Below are 24,444 nucleotides of genomic sequence, written 5' to 3' on the forward strand. Positions count from 1 at the left end.
TTCGTGAAAAAGGAATGTTTTTTAAACAGCTATCAAATTCTGTCTAATGTCCATCCACCTCTGAACCTTGAAACCTCAAAGGCAAACTGAAAAAAGAGAGAAACTGGAAAGGAAAAACAGAAGGGAGAGGAATATTACAAGTGACTGGAGAAGAGCAGTAGTCTTGTTAACTCGATCGGGAACAAACAAAAACTTTGTTGAGAGCCAAGTTGTTGTTAAAGCCATCATATTAAAGCTGCCTTTGGCATTATCCTGTCCAGCTCAACTATTCCCCCATCACTATTTAAAAGTTTGTTTTAAATATTTCAAGGAGATTACCACTTCTCAGCTCTTTGGTAAGCTCACATTAGTAACAGGCCAGTCATTTCTATCACTCTCTGAATCTCATAGCTCCATCAGAAACTTTCAGACAGCATGCTAAATTTATAGTCTCCAGGGACATAAAGTCTCTTAACACAAATCTATCCAAGACAGACTGGTTGTTTTTATTCTAGCAATCATTCCCCTTACTCTCACACAAGAGAAAACAGCAAGCCTCATTGGAATGTGTGTGAAGGACAGATCAGAGAAAGCTATACATTTCCTGTCTTGGTCTTTTTCTTGCAATACAGACTTAATCTTCTTCACATATAAGTTCTGGATGAGGCAGTTACCACCGCTTGGTAATTAAATGCAACTTTGACTTGCACTACTCCAGAAGGCAGACACATACTAGGAAAAAAAAAATAAAAACAAACCACACAAAACCTGAAAAATCATTTCAGAATACTCTTGTCTCTTTAAAACCCTTTCTTAGGAACAAAATATCATCCTTGTTGATAAGTAAACATGCCTAACTTCTTAAGTGAGTTTGCAAGTCACATCATTCACTTTTTAAAAGGACAGCTTATGACATGATTTTAAGAAAACATTATTAATGTTTCGAAAGTCACGATAGCAAGAAGACACTTAAAAAATCTGCAAACCCCCTGTAATAAGTTATAGTTGAAATATTTGAAACTGACTGCATTCAGTGTAATGACAGTTCTGGATGGGAAAGGGAAAGAAGGGGAGGGAGATAGGAATGTCTAGCCTAATAAAAGAATTATAGGAGCAATCACCTACACAATTATTTAAAATAAAATGAGGTGCCCTAATACTCCTGTATTTTAACACTAAATGGGCGCAGGAACATAGGCACTAAAACTCTTCAGGAGCATTTAAAAAGTTCAGCTCTGCAATCTGTGAGTATAATTACCAACAACTTATGTAGCAACTATTTATCCCATGCTTTGTACAATGCTAACAGAAGTACCTTCTGATACCTAAGGCACATGCCTGTTACATGACTTAAGTCACACTGAAATTCCACACATTCCAACTAGTCTCTCTTCCCCCAACACATATGGTACTTTGTAGAAGCAAGCATCCCAGACCAAGTAAACCCCAAACACTGGCAAGCTGGTACAAGTTTCGTCCAAACCTGTAATCATTAAATGCAACAGTTCATTCAAAAGAATGTTACTCTTCTTAAACAAGCCTACAGTGAGAAGAAACCAAGACTATCATAGGGTTCTAACATAATGTTTTTCATGACCACTGGACAAAGATAACTATGAATTCATCTGGGGGAAATGGGTCAATAAGCTAATGGAGCAATTACCATCATTTCAAATGACAGTTAAGTAGAAGGACTTTTTCTTTAGAAATTATCAAACTACATAAGATTTGAATATTCATCATCTGGGTTTTTTCTCTTTTTTTTCGTAAATACATTCATCAGGGACTTGCTCTAACCCTGCCCTAAGGGTTGGGAAAAGTTATCTGGGCATCTTAGTATAGGTGACTGAGAAAAATCAAGATATACTGAAGAGATTCAGATGACTCTGTAATGACTTTTTTTGGATCGTGTGGCAACAAATGAGTCAGTCACAGGTAATCTCTCACAGTTAAAGTTGAGGCCTTGACGTACATGGGTAGAAAAGGAAAAGGAATGTGACTTTTGGGTATAAAATTCACTGTGAAGCACAAATTAAATATCTACACCTTAAATGTCCCATGAAGCCTGATGTATGAATAGAACCTAATAATTGTGTCAAAATACTTTACTAACACCTTACCACTTAAGGCTTCCTTCCACTGAAGTGACAAAAAAATTGTTTCCAAGCTATCTCTTATGTTCAAATGCTTCATATTGGAACTCCATATCCCTATTATCTTTTATGGCATTTCAATTTAGAGTAAGTTAGTAACAACTATGCAGTCAAGACGTTCAAGGTCTTTACACTGGTGTATCTAGGTGTACCTATCCTTCTAGGATACGTGAGACTATAAGGATAACGTAGTTGTGGTAAGGGAGAATATGAAGAGAGGTCTGGGTTTGAAACAAACCAAAACCAACAACAAAACCCCCGGAGACTGCGTCTTGCTGCTCTTCAGTTCTAAGAGAAGGAAAAAAATAAAAAAAGGAATCTGCTGTCCTAGGGCATATAGCATCATGTGCATACAGGACTGCACTCCCAGTTCTCCCATGGGATACATAATTCCATGATGCTTCACAGGCCAAAGAAATTTCTATTTTAACTCTGCTAATAGTTTATGTTCCAGAACCACAGCCTGAAGTAACAAATTCAGTACAAATCCATGTAATACTTTTCCACAGATATCTACAGATAAGAAAAGTCTGTTTAGCAAAACTTACACAAAGAGTTAATCTGTTAGAAGCTCTCAGCATAAATAGTTAGTTTAGCTGTGAGTCAGCAGTGCCTGTTTAGAACTGCAAACGGGAGACCCTTTGACACAGATAGGCGGCTTCCAGCATGTCTCTTACTTACCATCTCCTCCCCTCCCACTGCTGCTGTTTGAATCTTCCTCATACCTTGAATTTGGCAAGTTGTCACAGAAGCAGTTCCACTGCACAAGATATGCTTCTACAACTATTTTGGATTGCTCAAATGTTTAAGCAGATTGCCATCTCAACTGGGAGATCATAGGTTTTTTAACATGTTTGAAGCCAAGGGCACAACAACAAAGATGTACCATGTTTAAAAAAGGAGCTTTAACAAGCTCAACAGCTTTCAACAGCTGTGCAACCTCCACCCAAGATAACTGAGAAGTTCCCAATTGAAGGAAGACATTTATTAATTCAAAATGCATCAGTTATATTTCTCAACAGCTCACAAAGCCAAGTATTCTTTTATGCTGTGACAGTTTGCAGATAATCATATTTCAACAGCACTTTTCAGTCCCATAATACTTTAATGAATGTACACACAAACAACACATAGCATACTGCAGCCTAGGAGAAAAAAGCATTGTGTACCTCCAAAGATAAGGTATATTCAGGTAATCTAGATCAGGAACTTTGGACTTTACATCTAGTCTGAAAAGCTGTCCCTCCAGCAGTAAAATTTCCACTATTGTGCTGAGCCCTGATAAAGAATCAGCTCTGAAAAGACCCACCTAATGAGTCATTTCCGGGCATATCCCGATTTTCTTTGGCAAAAGGTATGGGCAGGGGTGTTCCTTTCCAAATACTTTTAAAACACAACCTGTTCAAGTCAAGCAGATTTGCAGACCACAGTGATAATAGCTCCAAGGTTGAGTCCATAAAAATAACATTATTCTGATAGAGGAAAACCATCTATTTCTGTAAAATATTCCCAAGATACCAATTTTTAAACTTAATCAAACAACTGAATCCTACAAAGACTCTTTCATTCCTGTAACAGAATATGCTTTCCTCTGACCATAACAATATCGTTCAAAGTGCTGCTACAAGTTTCATTTTTATAAAAGGTACTCTCATCTGTTCCCAACACTAGTATCCCTTTCCCTGTGGCATCAAGAATTAACTGCTTCTTCCCAGTTCAGGACCTTTGATCATGCCTTATTCGCTAAGAGAAGAACTCTGCCTCCAGAAAAATCACAATGTCACCTTAAGGTGGCCAGCTGTCAGGTGCTGGAAACAAAGGCTCATGTGCTTTTCCCATGTTGCCTTCAAGCTCTCTCTCAGTTCGATACTATCTTAATTAAATTCCATTTGAAATCTCTCCTTGTCTTCATAACTATAAAATGCCCCAGTGTACCACTAGTTCAGATGTGCTGAAATCAGTCTACCATGCTAATGTTCCAATTTTCTTCTATTTACCATCACCACCTTTATCTCCACCTGTTGTCTTTTATCTTATACTTAGAAGACTGCAAACATTAAGTATTAGAAGCTTTTGGTTCTGTTTTTGCAGTTTCTATTTTCTCCATTTCAAGGCCTGTAAACATAACTGTGATCACATAATGATGATATAATGTAAGGAAACTCTTTTTACACTCTTAAAAAACAAGATTTTGGGTTTAAGTTAATTAATTCTTCCAAACAGCAAAATACTGATACACTATTCAGAGAAGGGCATGCTTAGTTTCTGGACATAAAGATCCAGGCATGTTAAGTGAGGTAGCCCTCTAATCCAAATTACTGCAAATATTCTAAATCACTTTACCATAAGCATTATGTTTTGGCTATAAAGTCACTCCAAAGGTCCTCAGCATTTCCAATATGCTGTGCTATGCAACTCTACAATGTCCAACATTATAAGGCACACAGGAACCAATTATGTTCAAATCCTTAGTAACCTCACAGGTGATAGCATGAATTCAGACTATAGCAAGACCTTCATACTGCCAAGAGTCACCAACGTACACCTGAGAGGATGGAGTGAAGGGAGACCACCAAAAGGAAGCCCCAAACAGAAGCCACCACTCATCAAATGGTTTCATCAGTCTGTCACAGGATGAGGCTGAATGTGCACAGCAGCCTGGTGACCCTGAGCTTCAGATAGTTAACAGTCTTTCAAAGCCAGGAATTCCGGTCACTGAGTGACCCTGTATTTTGCCACTAAACTGTCGCCCACTAAATAGTTGCCCATAAGGTACCTGCAACTTGAGAAACATAGGCAGGTCATTCTCATTCTAGGATCAGAAGGCCTATTAGGATATTAAATTTTTCACTCTAGGTCTTGTTTCTCCTTCCAATAAGTCTGACAGAACCTTTCAGGCAGTTGCAGTGAGCAAGTTACTCACCCTTGGTAAGTGCAGACCAAGGTGGCAAAGAAAACGGATCTACAGATGGCTACATCTGAAAATGAGCTAACACTTCCTTTGATTGACTGTCTCAGCTTTGCACAACATTTAGTCAACACAAAGTACGTGGAAGCTGTGTCTGGTATTGACCTAAAATAATAATATAAAGTATTTATCACTGGAGCTCTGTGGAACCTTCACAGCCAGTAACATCAATCCTTCCAATCAATTAGTGTAACTCAGTCTTGTGAACTCTACATTATTAGTTCTTCCTACAAAAAAAACCACTGTAAGAAGCACTAAAAAGCAGATCTGTCATCAGAACATGTCCCATGACATCACCACAGTCCTTAGTGAGGACACACTATGTGAGACACGAGTGCATGGTCCCACTTACCATTCTTCCTTTCACTGAGTGGAGGAAGGTTGGGGTTTCGGCCATGATGGAGGTTGAGGGTCAGCTCGGGCTGCAAGGAGAGCTCCTGCAGCTCATTGGCAACAGCTTCACTCTGCGGGCTGGGGGCCGCCGAAAGGGACACCAGCACCGGCTCATCATCGTTTTCGCCAGCCCCGCCTCCGTCCAGCCCATTTCCAGCAATGACGGAAGGGGGCAGGCACACCACGCCGGAGAAATCCACTTTGGCTTTCGTGATGGCAACCTGCAAGACAAACCCATAAACCTCACATGAGAGTCTCTGCCATATGTCCAGTTCGTCGTGGTGTCTTCCACGTTATAGAGAAACATGTTCAGTACAGAGTTTGCTTTGTCATCATCAATCCAAATCCAACTAGTGATCGAAACTTGCCACACTCAGCAGTTTAAAAACCTACATAAACCTCCAACAGCGTCACCACAACTACTGATGAAACTACAGATTATTATCATTTTCTTTAAAAGTATGAGAACATTCTCAACTTTTGGTCCTTTAGGAACCCAATCTTGAGAAGACACAGATAGGTTGACTTCACTGGAACAACTCAATCTAGAACCTTGCTGAACTCTTGACTGTTGTCCTTTTATATCAACAATAATGTTCTAACAACTGTCTCTTTGAATTCCAATCAGGTAAAGTAATCCTTCATAATAAATCTGGAAGGACAGCTGGGTACAACAAATGAGGATTTTCAGATAAAATCAACTGCATTTCAAAAAACAGTTCTTGTTTCATTCTCTCTTCCCCAGTCACGATTGGTGAAAATGAATAAGAGAAAAATATTCCACATAAAGTAAACAAACTTGCCTGTCTAAAACCTCAGCTACAGTAACCAAAATGTGCAATATATAAAGGGCTTTAGCGAAATAAGCAATTTTAAAGTGTTTCATTATATTTCCATAATTCTTTAAATAAGTAGTCAATATTCAAATTAAAATTCGTTTCTGTTCAGTAATTTAAAGAGAAACAAACCAGCTGTAAGTCTCCAGTGAAATGGTTACTGTGTCAACATTTAAACAGTAACAGACATTATACAAGGGCAATCGTGTTTGGTTTTGATTAATGAAGACGGAAGTCTCCTGCTTCTTAGTATGCTGCTGTTTCAACCAGTCTAAACTCGGAAGACTCTGCTGCACTGTCGTAATTTAGCAAGCAAAAGGTACTTCCAGAGGCTAACCTTCAGCTTCAAAAAGATGCAGGTAAAGCAACCTGCAAAGAAGCAAAGTAAAAACCATCAGGATAATCCTCCAGAAATCAATCAAAAAGCATTAACTTGGAACCACGTGTTTAACAATACAGTTTTTTATTAAGTATTCTCCATTTAACACTCGTAATTAACCTGAATGAGTGTGACAACAACAAATTGAGAGCTGACAAAGGAGTTCAAATAGTAATTTTCCCCACTTGCATTTCAGTTTCATACTTCAGTTGATTAGTAACATTTGTTCTATAATATTCAGAACAAAGTTCTAAGCGGCAGTACATTTGTTTCAAAAATTTGTTCAGTATATATTTAAGTCAACAGTAAGAATTTACTGTAATGAATATATGTTATTTCATCCATGTTGTCATACATTCATTCCCAGGACCCTACGTCATGATCTGAAGGGAAGGAAAGAAAAGAAGGGCGGAGGAAAAAACCCAGAAAACAACAAAAACCACCAACTGAACATGGTACTTGTTAAAACAAAACAAATGAGACTGAGCCAAACCTTACTGCCATACGAAGCATTTGCTTTTACTTCAGTTAAAATTTGGCTAGAAAGTGCCTACCCCCCCCACCCTGATATTTTCCCTGTCCAAAGTAAACACAGAATAATATCCATTTGAAAACAAATTGTAATGGTAATTTGAAAAGAGAAAAAAATGGGATCGTGCCCTTCTCTTTACAATGGATAGAGAAAATCTGGAAACATCCACCCTTAAAACACAGATTTAAAAGAACAGAGTTTGGTAAACTCTAACAATCTTTGCAAAGGCTGGAAAGAGTTAAATCATGACCAATATATTGGCCTCAAGCCTGTCCCTGTAGATGGGAGACCTGTGGGGCTAAAAGGAAGAGTAATTGCTCAGGTAGGAGGCTGGCTGGTAAGGACTGCTCCCACCACCTAAGAGGAGCCACAGCCAATTCACTTTATGGAAGGAGACATACTGGAGACATTACACTTTGCCAGGTTCCACATGATGGTCAGCTCATGCGGAAGGGCAAGCGCAGCCAGGCCTGAAATCACAAACAGGTGACAGACATATCTAACACCCACCCTGCAGGGATTTGGAATGGCAGGAGACTCAACCTTCCCTCCTCAATCTACCCTAAGAAAGAAAGATTTCCTTCCTCTTCCCAAAAGGAGAAAACCAAGCTTCATGTGTATCAAATACATAAGATCTGCTTCAACTAGGTAAACAGCAAATGCCCTTAGGAACTTCTGACATAATGGGTTTTCTTTTAAAGAGGAATTTGTAACCTGCATGAACTAGGAAAATTACATTTCAAACACCACTTTAACAACAGTGTTGTAAAACAGAATCTATTTCCCTTATCTAGATATATTTGCATTATCCAGACCACTGGAACTCCATAATTTAGGTAAAAGCACAGTGCCAAGCCACAGTAAAAGCAGTCCAGCCGAGCCAGTGACAACAAGAAGCAGAATAAGAATCAGTGCTCACACACCAGTTTGCTACATGACCTTGAGGAACATCATACCAAATGGTGTTAATTGGTACTGGGATTATAAACCAGAGTTTCTCCAGTAAATTGTTTAATGAAACTTCAGCACAGCAGCTGGATTATCTAGAGTTGTACCTGAACTTGCACATTTCCTAACTCGTGCAGAAAATGACACAGACGGAAGGTTGCTTAATTCTAGTTGGCATGACATTCAGTGTTTGTCTCAAATCAAAGGAACACAGCTTAAGCAAACCTTGACTTGACAGTCATTCTTGCTCTGTCTCTACATCCTGCTGATTCAGCTGAAATGCAATTTTTCCTTGGTTATTTTTCATCTGGATCAATTCCTCCATACAAGGCACACTTGAACCAGCATAGTGCAGTGGAACATCACTACAAAATACGAAAAAAATCAGCCTGACTGTCCAGACTCTCAAGCAGTCTGGACAACAATTCTGTTACTCCAAGCAGGGTTGCAGCTCAAACAAAACTAAACTGGGATGAACCATTAAATGCATTAGGTAAGCCTGCCTTCTCCTTCCTCCACATTATCTCCCATTTCAGGTCAGAACAAGAATCAGCAATGACACATAAAAAACCAACAAGAAAACTGACCCAGGTGTAAAAGCTAGTCTTCTGGTTTACACTGCTTCTAAATCAGATTCCTGGTGTAGTTTGCCCTGTAGCATCATCAACACTTATCCCAGCACTTCACAAGGGAGAGAACCAGCTTATACCGTTATTACATACAAACATCCAGCCTCTACCTAAGGGAAAGAGAACTCTTTTTCAGATCAGTGCCAAGTCTTAGTATGTAACATATTCCCACATTGAAAAAAAAAAAAAAAAAAGGCATCCAGTCCTCAAGACTACAATAAAAGCTATAATTGGATGAGTTTGATTTTAATGTTTTCAATTAAAAGCCTGATGAGGGCATAGAGGCATTTGAAAGATGCTTTGAAGATTTATAATCATTCATGCTGCAATATTTGGAAGTCCTGACAAAGACATGAAATCCTTGTCTGCAACCAACATAAGGCTGTTTCTAGACTTCCCAGGCAGCTATACCACCCTATAACTGTCATTATAAAATGATCAATCAGTTAGTTACACAGATTAATATTTAGAACCTAATTAAAATTTTACAATGTTTGTTTTCTTGTCATTTCTGAAAGACTAGAAACTTTCCCATAAAGAAATGTACCATATCATAATCTTTAAGTGAGTCATCCAGAAGCTGATGGACAGTATTAAGAGCAAGTATTTCTCATCCCCAATAAGGGCTTCAGGATGAGTACCCTCAAGGATTTGCATCTGTTGCCTAACCAGGCAAAAGCTTTCTATCATGGCATTTTTCTACTTTTGGGCCAGTTGCTTCTGGGACAAGAGTGGCTGTGATACCACAGATGTTCTACAGCAGCAACACCAGCTTAACCAACCCTTAAATCCTCCACTGTCCAGCTGCTCATTTTTATCCCGACGCTGACCCTTCTTCAACTGGGGAATCTATTTAGCTGAAAACCAGCCACCCCAGTCTATTGCCAACTACACAGACAGCTGTGTCACCATGCATGTGTTGGATAGATTAAACCATCTTCAACCTTCAGATGACTGCTATCAAAGGTAGCCATCCTGATTTCTTTTTCACTTCCTTGTGCTTTATAGTCCCTCATGATAGCCAAGTTTTTGTGTGGCTGGGTGGCAAGCCAGATTAGCAACAGGTGCAGATTAAAACTAGTAGTTTGTGTGCGGCCAGGTCAAATTTAACACAGATCAGTTCCTTGATCTGGTTCAGCTTGTGCTGGCTGACAGGCAGTGAGGAATGAGCAGGCTGGACTGCTCCTTTTGTTGGCAATGCCAGTTCAGTGTCTAACCAGAGGATGTGGTTGTATGATACAGCTAAGTTGGCCTAAGCTCCTGCCAAAAGGGCGGTCTTGGATACATGCCTTTTTTGCTTCCCTGTGCCAACACTGGTGCTTGTCTGCCCTTATGATGGGATGATTAATGGAGCTAAAATGACAGGAAACTAATCCTAATCCCTTTCCCCCCTCCCAGTTTTCTTTTCACTAGCTTACTGTTGGTCAGACAGGTCTCCATACTGCATATGTCTGTCTATTTTGTTCCCCTTTCACCTCCCGGGGTTTGAGCTGTCCTTCAGTGTTTCTGGAGGAGCAGCTTTAAGAGAAATTTCTATAAGTAATTTTGTCATATGGTAAATGCAAAGTAGAATACCTTTTTCACCAGCAAGTAAGCTAGTCAGGTTTACTGTGTGTTTACTGTGATATAGTGCTGCAATGGCAAGAGGACGCACTTAAAAAGCTACCATGTAAAGCAAGCTTCCGAGCAGTTTAGTCTTTGTAGTTTGCAGGTTTGTTAAAGATAATATTTTTCTAAAAATTATTAATGGCTGTGGTTCTTAATTTTGTACCTTGTGCAAAATTGACTCTGCCTTGTTTGTCTATCTTAAATTGAAGTGTCTTGAACACCTTCAGAACTCAGAAATGGATAATGATTATTTATATATTTACAAGTAGTGTCTATTGTTTCTTTAGAGCACTCCCATCTTCCCCCTCGTGTTATGGTTCCTGCTTGTATTGTTGTGACAGTGGGTTAGTGCTTTACAGCAACACAATTTGAGCACTCCTGGCTCCTGAGAGCACACTGTTGCCCCTGCATGATTTTGGCAATATTCACATACTCATGGCATAATCAAGGTCTTGACAGCATTTAAATGAATCAAAGAACAGTACTACCTTCCCTAATGTGAAACCTCAATAACCAGAGCAAAACATATAGGAATTCAAAATTTAAAATTAAAACATAAAAGGAATTTAAAAATAAGTAAGTAAAAATCAGAGAAGCACTGGGGGGGGTGGGGGGTGGGCAGGGGGGATGAGGAAAGCACAATTCCCAGATCAAGAAAGGACACCTCTCTAAACAGCTTTCTCTTGTTTTGCATTTTAGGGCCGAGTTGCCAGGGCAATAGTAATTTCCTACTGATTTAAGAATTGCTAAGCAACCTCCAGCACCTAATAGCAACAGCATGTGTGTGCAGCTGGGCTATTTTGAGAAGACAGTTTTGTTTTTTTTTATTTTAAACTCAAGAGCAGTGTTCTGTTAAATGACTATGCCAGCTGAGATCATTCAGTCAAGAGAAGAGGCAATCTTGGGGCAAAGGGGCTTTAAGTGGACAAATCCTTGAAATGAGTGAGAAGACTGGAAGAGAATGCCATGGCATGCCCAAAGGCAACTCTATCCCCCAGGTCATCACAAATCAAAAGAATACCTAGAAGAAGTGCAGTTTTCAGCAGCTGAAAGAGAAGCATCACATTAGCTTGAAAAGCTATAACAACCATAGTGAGAGATATTCCTTTTACCTCTAGATAGCAAAGAAAAATCACCAACAGGAAGACCTCCAAATTTGTATTAAAAAAATTATTTCATTTCCTGGCAGTCAGCTTAACTCAGGCATGCAACTGTTGGCAGAATTATTTCTCCACTTAACTGAGAGTTAACATGTAACTGTCCATAAAGTATATATAATACAGTAAGCAACAAGGCTTACTTATATAATACAGTAAGCAACATCACAGACTGTACCCTGGAGGGGGTACAGCCTTGAGAACTTGTTCCTGAGGAATGACGTTAAGAAACCAAACTATGCAGATCACTAAAGAGAGACCTTCTTAGATCATGGAATTTTATTTTAACACACACATTCCACACACATTTGTCTTCTGCAAAATAAACCTCTCATCAGCTGCCTTCACTTTCATAGTAATTGGGGGTAGGAGGAGGCAAAAGCAGTCAAAATGTAACCAAATTCTTTCTGGATTAGAAATAGTGATTTGGAGGTGTAAGCTGTCCATTTTACCATAATCACAAGCCACTGCTCTACAAAGATTGTATTATAAAGGCAAAGACTGCAAAACATGTGAACAAAGATGCTGGTAAAACTCAAATCAGCACAACTTTATCTGAGCTAAAGAATCTGTATTTGTATGTGTACTGTGCCAGTAACACTACAGTAAGAGAGGATATCTTTGAATCATCATTGTGTCTCTCTGCTACCACCTCTAGCAAATCTATCAGTACAAGAGTCAAAACATGCTTGGGTCAGCAAGAAAATGGCAAGCAATATTATCAGACAAAAGGCATGAACAGCTGTATAGAGATGTGAGGACTTGAGAGAGAAAAGATGCATATCTAGTGCAAAGCAATCAACTGCATAATTTGTGCTGCAGACAAACAGCTTTGCACATGATTTTAATAACCACTCATCAAGAACGATATTTCTTAAGTCCTAAGTACTTCCTTCACAAAATACATTTGTTTCACTCAGTCCCGCAATGATAGTCTTTAAGAGGTCTTGAAAAATCATAGTTAAACATTCATTTCTTAAAGCCACAAATAGGCTAAGAAATGTAGTTTGCCATTCCAGATATTTTTAAGAAATACTTTTCATGCTTCAATATTTGGAGGGACTTTGTGGCTTTCAATCTCATGACCTCTGGGCGCACAGAAAAACTGATAACCCCAAAGCTAGTTTTGAGATTCACAGTAATATTTATAATAAACAATCCTTGCTGAAAAAAACAATGAACTCTCTACCAATTTCTGAAGATCTTATTTAAGCTCAAAGTATGAATGAGGAAGACATTCTTCCAATTTTAGAGGATGCTGAGCCTTAAACTAGTGAAGTACTTTATAGACACCTAATTCTATCATACTTCTTAGTGTGCTGAATGAATGATCCAGTTTGTGAGACTAAAGATGATGGCTACTGAAGAAACAACAATTTCTGCTGAAGTTCAAAGAATAAAAGAGACCAAAAAAGACGTGATGTTCGGGTGTCATGTATCAATAGGTACACCAGTATATTTTAGGCCTTGGTCATGATATAGGCTCAACATCCTAATTAAAAGAGGAATCCAGCCTTCTGCTACCAAGCTGTTGGTTCCTGCAGCTTCCCTTTTGTCCGATCTAATGATTGTGCACCCACAGGGTGACTCAGGTCAGCCGAACCAGCAGACAATCCACTCTGCAAAAGATTAGAAACCATTTTTTCCAGGATCAGTCAGCTAGTTGGATGTGCCCTGGGGCTGCACAATCACAAGCTCTGATGCAAAGGAAGTAGGAGCACACAGCTGTGCAGAGGTTTGACCAGCCTTTGCAACAGCAGCACACTGAAAGATCAACTTAACTGTAATGTCAAAGAGCACACTTAAACATCTAGCAGTGGTGCCAACTTAAGCAGCCTGCTACACATTCCTGCTCTCATACCTTCCTCATCGTGAAACCAACACAAATCTTACAGAGACAACATGTACTAGACCAGATGAAAAATAATCTAGGAGAAAACACTTCTTTCCAGGAGCATGTGTTCCCCAGAGTGGCTCACCATGGCCACAAAAACAGCTATGCCAGCAAAACAGAGGGAGCCAAGAAAGGGAGCAAGCTGTTTGAGCCTGCATTGCTGCCAAAGAAACGCATGATGGACTGCAGTGTGTTTAGAACAGGATTGCCTGTTTTTCACCACCTTCTGCCTGACTTCCTTGCAACTGCTGTCTGATGCATCTTTTAAGTTTTCCTTCATGTCGGAGGCAAAGCATTCCTTCCCACCCCATAGGGGCAACTAGGGGAAGCAATGGATTCAGCCAGCAGCAAAGGCATGTGGCAACAGATGCCAACAACCAATGGAAACAGGGAGGCTGCAGCAAACTAGAAAAGGGAATGCTGACAATCTGCAGCCAGATGTGAGCTTTGACTTGGAAATTCATGGCTGAGAAAATATGAAGAAACTCTTGGTGAATGTGGATTTAGGGCAGATTGGGATGAGAAATTCACTGGACAAGAGAAGCGTGGAAATAAGACCTCAAAAGAAACAATACACTTTCAAACACAGAAGATTTGGAATTTGGGACAAGAACTGGATGGCCTGGGACATAATAAAGTGGTGACTTGAGCAAGAAAGGAAAGACAACCCAGGGAACAAATCTAGACTAAAAGAAAATAAATTTTTAAAAGGAAAAAAAAAAGAATTAAACCAAGATAAAGTAGTTAGATTTCAGTCAGTTCAGTTCCTGGCACAAGCGTTCATGTCAGCACAAAGTAGCAGGCAAAACTGCAGAACTTATAGAATCTTAAGGATTTTATGGCAATGTTTTTGGTAACTTACTTTAGCGTGCCTGAGGAAGTAGTTTTATATTTTAACTAATTCAGTCTGATCCTAGGCTGTGACTGAGAGTGTAGATCCATATTGTATCACCTCACCTCAGTTTGAAATTCTCACCTTCTCTCCTTCAAGTAGTGACTGCAGCCACAGAGCAAGTCAATTCAGCTTGCTGTTCTGATGAAAAGCTACACCTTGGAACATGCTTGTTTTCCCACTGTGCTAGCAATCTGAACCCTGCAACCACAGATTTGTTAGATCTCATTAGAAAAGCAAACAAAAAACCTAAACAAACAAAACCTAAACAAACAAACAAAAAAATCGAGGAGCGCAAGGCCCATTGAAAAAATGACAGCTTTCAACTACCTCAAGTACAGTGTGAAACCAAAGTCTGAAACAGAGTCTGGAAGAAGTTTTCTGACCCCAGTCACATTCTTTAGTCATGACTATGAAACTGTCTACAGAAATTAAACCAATCTGAATTGATTTTGTCTCTCCTCCCCATCAACGGACACTGGGTGTGCAATTCAAATTTCTTTGCATTTATTGGCATATTCTACTACCCAGCGTGACATTCATTAAGCGAAAATCCCAGCAATTGAGACTGAGTTACTAGATACTCTGTTCCTTTTTCCCCTACAAGAACAAACTCTCCACCCTTGGATCTCCCCCCTACTGAAAAATTGGTAAGATTTTTCTTCAGTGATTCACAGAGAAGCATATATCAATATCACTGTCTTGCTTAAGTTAACCAGTTCATTGAAAAGAAGTAGCAAGTACTCAAGAGGTGCTCCCTAACATGTAAATCTGTTGAATGTGAGTAAAGAACATGGTGGAAGGGTGGGGGAATTGGAATGCTGCTGTTCTTTGCCGATTCAAAGGATAGCAAATTCAACCTTCTCTGCTTCTTTCTTTAAAACAAGTCTTATAATTGCTCAGCAGCATTGAAAAGTGGGCAAGTGTGCTGTTTATGCTGTTAACACTATAAAGTCCTTGATGCATAGATGTTACACTTGACATCAATACAAACTCAAAATAGTGGGCAAGTGTGCTGTTTATGCTGTTAACACTATAAAGTCCTTGATGCACAGATGTTACACTTGACATCAATGCAAACTCAAAATACTTAAATATTTTATCTCTAAACAATACTATTCCTCACGTTCAGTGACCACAAGCAATTTTCAATTCAGCACATAAGAACAAAAGGGGCAGACTAAAGACAGCAAAAAGAACACAACACACACCTTACTCACAGTTCCCACGGACAAACCCAGCTCACTTCCATGCCAGCAGCTCTCTCCGCAGTCACTGAAAGAGAAAATAGGACAGATAGTCAGAGATTTAAAAACAACCAACCAAACAAAACTAAACACAGCACAGCCCATTTTCTGCTCTAAGGGTAAGGAGCAAAGTTCTTTATCTAGGATTCTTTTTACATAGAATCTTTAATCCATTTGGCACACGCAACAGAAGTTGGACTGAAATACTATCAAGACTGCCACACTTGTATATACATACCCATGCTACTTGCAGAGCAGAACTTTTACTTTAGGACAGCTGGTTAGTCAGTTCTGAAGAATGCAGTGTTTGAGATCTACTAAGGCAGAATATTCACCAAATGATACTCAGTTTTGTCCCTGTACTGAAATCATTCTTAAACACTGGATGGTAGAAGTCGTAGCCTGTTATGACTAGTTTATTACATCCATCCAAACAAAAACAGGGAAAAGTAAAAAAGTACATTTCAGAGATTTGTCAAGACTGCAATGGGAATTCCATTTTTCTGGGGGGTGAGGGCCCAGGATAACCTTCCTGTGCACCTTAAAAACTCCTAAACGTACTGAAGTAACACACCACTTTGCTCTGGCAATACAGCCTGAACAGGTGTGCATAGCAGTACTTGACTAGAAAAAAATTACTTCAGAGGCTCTGGAAGACTGTTGTCTCAAATGGCAGGTGTCAGAAGTTGGTTTGTAGTTGCCATACTTTCACTCCTACTTCCTTAGCCAACTTTAAAAAAATACAAATCATCATAGGAAGGTTTTAACATGAGGTTTCTATTCCATTTCCTCCTCCAAGCTCTTCAGACTTCAGGGCTTCCTAGACATCAGAAGCACAAAACTGCAGTTGAGATGCCATGATATTCTGTCAATAACATCAAATTAAAAAAACCAGGCACCTCCCTAAATACAAACTTCAGACTGTATGGACTTTGGACAGAAGCATTACCATAGTTACAATGAAATGCAAAAAAAATAGAATGAGCTATCTACTACTTCAACATCAGAAGGAATAAGACCAATTAGACTGATTAGTCTCGATGCTTGGACAGTTGGCATATCACAAAATGTGAAAGTTTTCTGATCCCCACCCAGCAAATTAAAGAAGGCCATGGTTTAGCAGCAGCTACAGTAATGAATTGCACACCTACTAGGTCGACTCTCCAGTTAACGATTTGAAGAAGCGATTTACAGTAAGATACAAATCAAAAACAAGGTGACACTACTACTTTAGAGGCTTCCCTTACAGAGAATGTTTCTATTTTTCTTTGAATAAAATGTGTCAGCACACATTAATCATGGCTCTATCACAGAATCAAGAATTCATTCTGCCACCTCTTACAGTATTTGTCATCAAGTCAATATTTAGAATTACTTACAACCGCTTCATTAATTTAACGTGAGAATCCATAACAAGCAATTACTTTTCTTAAACAAATAGCCAAACTGATACAACTGAAAACATGATAATGATGCAAGGCTACAAAACCAAGTATATACTTAAAATGTACTTTTCACAGAATTGCAGATCCTAGATTTCCTAAAAGGCAAGGCAAAAAGGCCTCGGAAAGTCGAGGAAAGTCTTCCACAAAGATGTAAACAATTAACCACTGTTAAGAGTTTGCTATTCCAACATGATAATAAAGTACCTGACATAATTTGGTAAAATAATTTTGCTGGAGTATTCTTCTGACAGCATTAAGCACATAACATCAAAATTCAGGTATGGAGTGTTTGGTTGTGATGGTGTTGGTTTGTTAAATCACAAATAAGTGAATGATATTTATCCATATATTAAATCTTTGCCCTAGTGCCAGTTTTTGTTATCTTTTGGGTTTGAGCAGTTTTTTATTTTGGTGTTTGCTGATTGCTTTGGGGTTTTGGCTTTTTTGAGACTCAGGTACCCTTGAAACCACTTTTCACACACGAAAGCGTGGAAAAGTTAGGGATGTGTTTCATTTGAAGATTTCTGCTGGACAATCCCTAATTTCCAGTAATCTTGGTTCACTGAATATTATCTTCCAATATTAGATTACAACAGTGCTGATAAAGCTGGACAATCATCAGGCTGCTGCATTTTATTTCCAGCACTTATGATCCACGTTCTCCCGAATCTCATTTGAATCCAGACAGCTCTCACATTGAGTCTTTTCTTGATCAGCCTCTCCTACCACTTGGTACAGGGCATCTGCTAATCTTTTACAGAAGTGAAACCCCAGAACCAACCAAAATAATCTTTGTGTTTTCTTCAGCAAATTTTTTTCTGGAAAACTTCAAACTGCTAAATATTCCAGGTCTGAAGAATGTATCAGGCTATTCCTACTCAGCTGGAGGGTGAGGCAGAAGGGAAAGAACCTCTCTGTACACCCTCAGTTCTACATCCCTTCCAAGGCATTTGTAATCAACAATCAAACACCAGGCCGGACAGACACCTCACCTGGCACAATACGGGACACACACACACTCAGTGACTTTGGCATCTTTGCAAAAACTTAGCACTATCCTTGTGAAAAAGAACTTGTGTGTGTGTGTATATGCAAGCAGACACTCAGAAAACAGGACTGATTATTGCAATAACTTTCTTGCCTCAGTTTATTTACTTCTCCTGACTTTCCAGCACTTCCATCAGCCTGCTCAGGAGTCCAGACATCCTTGTTCTCCCATGTAAAACTCATACTCCAGGACACCAGATATTTATCTTTCTTTCTCTACTAAGAACTAAAGTTTTATCCCAGATACTCTGGCCAATAAAAGGTCAACTTTAAAACTTTCAGTCCTATTTGTCATCGAAGCTCCTGCTCAATCAGAGGTGGTTAAAGTATTGCATCCTGAGATTTATTCTTAGCCATCTGAACCCCAAGTAGGAGTCAAATTGGCTTGCAATAGGCACGACAGTCGTCAACTTTTTTCTAATACGTGTGTGCCTTAAGCTAAGAGACACTGCAGGTATAATATATTCCTGTCATTATCCTTATTCACTCACTCCATGGAATTTCAATCCAGTTTGAAGACAGAACACAGACACACCCTGCCTTCAAAACCAAGTCAAACTTCACAAAAATTCAGCAGAACAGCCTTACAACTGTAATGAAAGACAAGCTCTTTTACTGCTCCTCCTATACTGCAGCAAGTGAGCAAAGATTAATCTGATAACTGAAACATTTTCTGGCAAAATTCCACAGTTAAACTGCTTTTATTATTCTTTGGTCATAGCACAATCAAAACATTCCTCCAACACTCCTTTTTCCTCTCACTATACAGTCAATGCAGGCAAAACTCTACTGTCCTAGATTTTCTGAAGAAAAAATAGTGTCATCTCTAAGAAATGCAGAAGTCTCATCTTGCTGATAAACTTCTCCATCCAATGGAAATGTTTATATGTCAGTGTTTACATGTTCAAGCCAAATGGCTGCTATTCCGGTGATTACAATGGCTTATTGCCTTCACTGGTGACTTGGAGCTTGAGCACGTCTGAACAACACAGAAACTCACTGACAGGATTCACAAGTCTGATCTGAATACGGCAGTGCAGAACTCATATCACATCCTTCCAACACCCATCCTGTCTCTCAGATGGAGGCTTTGAAAAGATTCAGACTCCAAGTGATCTGTTCCGGCAAAGCATGCCCGACAAGACATATGAGAGAGAATCCAGAGAGTAATATTAGGCCTAATATTAACTTGGTCCTACCAATCACTCTAAGAAAACTCTCATCCAGGTTTGGGTCCATCTTACACAGTGGGGCAGAAATTAGGTTACAATGCAGACTGTAATCACATTACGTTCAAAACTTCTTATATTGCTATAAAGATCACTTAAGAGGGTTAAAGTAGTAATAATTTTTAAAAAAGAAATCATTCAAGTAGAGTCTTTCAATGTTTTTTTCCCAAAAGTTTCTTCCTCAAGGAGAAAAAGCTTCCCTGTAACTGATAGAAAGTGAATCTTGTCTAATCTTTGCTCAGAGCCATATCTTCACACACATAAACAGTTGCAGAAAGAACTAGTTCATCATAACATGGGTATGGTTGCGTGTAAAGGATGATCTCATTTGAGTAAGTCTAAAGAGGGTGCTGAACGTATGGATCAATCGTGCAGTGAAGACATATCCTCAGTGCTCCACTAAACCACAGCAAGGGTAGAACTCAAGGAACCACACCCCCTCTCCCTAGTGTGGCTAGAACTAGTCGTAATTGCCATATATTACAGGAAGCATTAATTTGAGGTTGAAACAATCTGTGATGTAGACTGTCCCAAACCCAAATTAATCTCACAAAACTAGACATATCATTTCAGTCTCCTGTTCCCCTAACACGAAGATGACATGTAGTCAGCACATTTATTTGCCTCACTGAAGATGACAAAATAGGCAAATTTCTGCACTGCGTTATGTCAGGGGCCCCCGCATTGTGGTATATACACATTTCATGCACCCATGGCAAGCAGAGCCGGTGGCAGCAGCAGCAGTTCCTGACCATGTCCAGGGGAAAATTTTTTTTTCAGTGCCACAGAGGCAGCCCCCGATGATCAGCTCTTAACAAATAACGTGCTGGCACATGCAGCAGCAGCTACCAGGCTTCCTCTGCTGTGCTCCACAAAAACCCTGCTTTTCTGGATCAGCAGGGCCCAAACAAGCTGAAATAGGGAGCACAAGTTAATTAAGAAGGATAAGTAGAAGCAGTCGACACGCTAGTTTGTGGTAGGAGAGCAAAAGCAGATGGATGGCATGAGGTTAAGGTGCACAAGAAATTCCCAATTAAAAGCTCAGCCTTTAGCTTTCAAGACTTAGAAAGACTTGTGACTGTGTTAAATTTCACCTTCTTATGGAGATGTTATCAATATGGCCGTGTGCCTAAATCCAAAATATTTCTTCACACAAGAATAATGATGCTATGCACACACAGAAGAAAATGGGGGAGGGAAGGGGAAAGGAATGCTGCACAAACTAAATCCATTACTCCAATTTCTGAAATATAAACCAATCTAATTTAAACAATTACAGTACCTTACTCAGTGAAAAACTAAAATTTATCTGGGTGGAAAATAAGTGTATTTTATAAGAAACAGGAAAGGATCAAAGAAAGTGAGATACTGTTAGCAGTAGTTTCTTCACATCTGAAAACAGACTATCAGACTGATGTCAGATTCCTGTATTTTTTTGTTTGTTCTCCACCAGGACAACCCACATTTAAAAATGTGAAGGCACTGACTGACCAGTACGGCATACCTAAGACTGGTAATGAAAACTGTCCCCACCCCAATGCCATTCATTTCCCCCGAAGAACCCACTTACCAGTGTTTGCACTCTGTAAGGGGCTCAAAGGATGGAAGGAAAAACATACACATTAACCACACACGGGTGTTCCTGAAGAACTGAACTGAGTATTGACATAGAAATGAGTTTCTGAATTCACACAAACTCATCCATTTCATATGATGCACATGCGTAAAAGAATCATAGAAGAGTTTTAAACTATGGTTCCCTTTAGCTGCAGCTCTTACTAATCCACTTCTGCTCTCCCTCCACTGTAGCCACACATTCCTTCAGCCCTCCCCCATCTTTTATTTGGGGGTCTGAGAGGGAGAGGAATAGAACAAGCTCAGATTAAAAATCAGGTCTCTAACAGGCCCAGCATGCAGCCCCACAGACATACCATCACTACTGAGGTGACAGCACATGATGGGGAGGAAAAAAAAAAGGCAGATGGGAATATGAGCTGTTCAAGACAGTACTACCACTAAAAGAAATGTCTGTGTAACCACATCCTCTGTTTGCAGTCTCAGTTCAGCAATACGTCCAACAGGAAATAATTAGATTTGGCTTTCCCAGAGTAGGTGTTTGACAGTTTCAGACCACTGAACAGTTGCCTTTTCTGCTTCCTCTCCAACAGTTTCTCAGGAAAAGACAGTGACCCTCAGGACACAGTTGATAAAAAAAAAAATCTTTAAAGGAAGAACCTTGTGTAACTATAAGATTTGCTAATTGTTACCTCTTTTTACATGGAGGAAATCAACTGTACTCTTCAAAAGGGATCTTAAGCACAATACTGAGTTATCAGTAAGTAAACAGACATTGAGACAGACCGATTTTATTATCTACAACACAGGAAGGACAGTTGAGTACAGAGAGCAAAGACAGAAGACTCAGAGTTGCTATAAATTGTGTTTTTGAAGTAAAAAGCATATATGGAGACACCCCGCACATTCCAAATCTATGCAGTAATTAATCTTGTGATAACGTTTTGATAAATCCTAAGAATTTATCTTTGTGCTCTAACACCCAAACCTTTTTGGTTCTGATCCTCTTCTCTATCTAGCACAGTTGCCCTCTTCCCCACTAAATACCATACAGTAATGCAATCATAGCTCAACAGTGAAGGAAATCCAGTAGGGCTTTTTATTATTATTATTAAATAATTATTAATTTGATTGCCTGAATGTACATTTCACTTAGAAGTATCAGGATGAAAGAGTCTGTGAAAAATGCTGCTGCTTTACCACGCCAGTAGAAGTCAGAGTTAAAAAAAACCCACAAGCAAGCACTCCTCAAACCTAAGGGTTTCCCATTACTTCATATTCAAGGGGAGGAAAAATTAAAGACTGCTTTTGGGAAAATGCCATATTCTTTTAGTCCTATGTCAAAATGTCTTCTGTACTCCCTTTCTTTGCATTTTATTTCATGATCTGCTTATTGCCTCAGGATTTCAGAGCCTTCTCCCACATGATGATGAGAGTGGATGGTCTTAATTAAATAGAAATTAAAGCTGCTTCCACAACTGTTGGAACCAGAAAACCCAGCACTGCTTTTATTTTGTGCAGAACAATACGATGCTCAAGAAACTATAACTGGCAATAATTCACTCTTTTCCTGAAATCACATTTGGTATCTAAATTATAAGAGAGGAAGAAATGGAAAGGGCTCAATAAGTTAATAACTGTTAATTAAGAAGGGTAAATTCGCCTGCTTCTGAAAAGCTTATGGCATTTGCTTTCAACCCTGAGTCTCTTTCTCCCTTCAGCAGAAAGCATGAATCTAAAGAACAGGAGTTCACAGTTACCTTCAAATCATACACTTATTTTAAATTCTATTATTAGATTCTATTTAATCACAACTATTAGATCACTCATTTAATCACTGCAGCAAATGGGAACAAATGGGTGTCCCTTTCATTTCATATTCAGTAATGACTGAAGTATTTTTGGAAATACTTATGAAGATCTAAAGGCATTACACTTTTAGCAGTTCTACAATACGGATTTTAATAGTGTCTTTACAAAAGCCTATTGAGGAGGTTCTGCACAAGCAAAAGGTATATTTTGAAATCAATGCTCAAAGCTTACACTTATATATAGTTGAAAGTAAAACCAACACACAATTAGAAAACATAATTTCAATAAGTCAGCTATGCCATGGCTAACCAGCCCTGATGTCAAATGCAAATCTGATATACAGACAAAATGTTGGGATATACACAGTCAGCCTAGAATAGCTACATTTTATATTTTCCAGATATTCAGAGCTGTTTCTTCAGATCCTAACAAAACCAAAAAGCACATTTTGGTTTTCATGATCCAAAAAGGAGGCTATAGACTCAAACAGAAACATTTTTAATGTCTTCAAAATGTAATTCCTATGGATGGTAGACTAAGATGCAGTTTCATAGCAGAGGCCCGGAGACTGTCTGGACAAACAATACCAGAAAGGAACTGCTATAAAGCAGCAGCAAACCTGAAACCCCTTACTCAGCCCACTCACAGTTCATCTTGTAAAACAGCATCATACAGAACCGTGTAAAACACAAAGTTTGCATGATTAAGTGTAAGGGTACACAGATCCAGGTCTCAGGAGGGCATTACCACTTACACACATGGAGATCGGTGAGCTTTCACCTGGGATCGGAGAGTACGAGAAATTACGGTCCTCTTTGACACAAGATTTTACAGTCAGGGAGAGGGCGACAGACGGCTGGGACACAGGGATGTCGCCTCAAATATGCACCCAGCCATAGCACGGACAAGCATCTTTCCAGAGGAAAAAGTCACCCCCGCTCCCGAGAGCCTGGTGGGGGCGGCAGGAGGCGGCTGCTGCCTGAGCCCTCGGGGGCTCCTGTCAGCACTGCCCGGCCTGGAACGTCGGGAAGAGATCCCCGAAAAACACCCACCGCCGACCCAGGGAACGCGGGGCTCCCGGGAGCCCCCCTGAGGGGTGCGGGCGGGCAGGGGCGCCGAGCGCGCCGGGGCAGCACCGGCACAGCGCGGGGGCTCCGGAAGGGGCGCAGCCGCCCCGCGCCCGAGGGAGCGGCCGTGCCCCGGCCAGGGGAGGCCCCTCGGGGCGGGCCCGCGCCCACTCCCACCCTCTCCATGCCGCCGGCGGCCCCAGAGGCCGCCCCGCGTGTCCCGGCCGAGGCGCAGCTCCGCGCTCACCTGGTCACGGCTCCATCTCGCCCCGAGCCCGCCCGCGCCCGGCCCCGCCGAGAGGCGCCGCCCCCACTCCCGCAGCGCGGCCGCGCCACCGCCGGCCGGCGCCTCGCAACCGCGGAAGCGCCCGCTCCGCACCGCCCCCGCCAATCAGCGCGGAGAGGCGCAGGTGAGCGGCACGGGGGCTGGCCAATGGGCTGCGAGCACCTGGGGAAGCTAACGGGTGTGAGGGGCGGGGGCGGGGCGGGCGCCGCCTGACTGACGGTACGAGCAGCCAATAGCAAGGCAGGGATGAGGTCATCGTGGGGGCGGGGGCGGGGCGTCGGCCTCGCCTTAAAGGGACAGCGCTGGCCGTGTGGGAGCCGCGGGGAGGGTGGGAGTGGTTTATGGGAGCTAAAAACGTGAACCATTCC

The 24,444-nt window shown here is 40.5% G+C and overlaps 1 protein-coding gene across 1 annotated transcript in view; it reads right to left on the minus strand.

Moving 5' to 3' along the window:
* MRTFA (myocardin related transcription factor A) overlaps window positions 1-24,089 on the minus strand; it is a 95,066-nt gene extending 70,977 nt beyond the window's left edge. The window contains exons 1-3 of the mRNA XM_064655180.1: window positions 24,038-24,089; window positions 15,580-15,643; window positions 5,453-5,714 (exon numbers count right to left, since the gene is read on the minus strand). The gene's annotated coding sequence lies outside the window, so the exon portion shown is untranslated. The remainder of the gene's footprint in view (window positions 1-5,452; window positions 5,715-15,579; window positions 15,644-24,037) is intronic.
* Window positions 24,090-24,444: the final 355 nt, after the last annotated feature.

This window comes from Pseudopipra pipra, chromosome 5 (assembly GCF_036250125.1).
Source record: "Pseudopipra pipra isolate bDixPip1 chromosome 5, bDixPip1.hap1, whole genome shotgun sequence".
Lineage (NCBI taxonomy): Eukaryota > Metazoa > Chordata > Aves > Passeriformes > Pipridae > Pseudopipra > Pseudopipra pipra.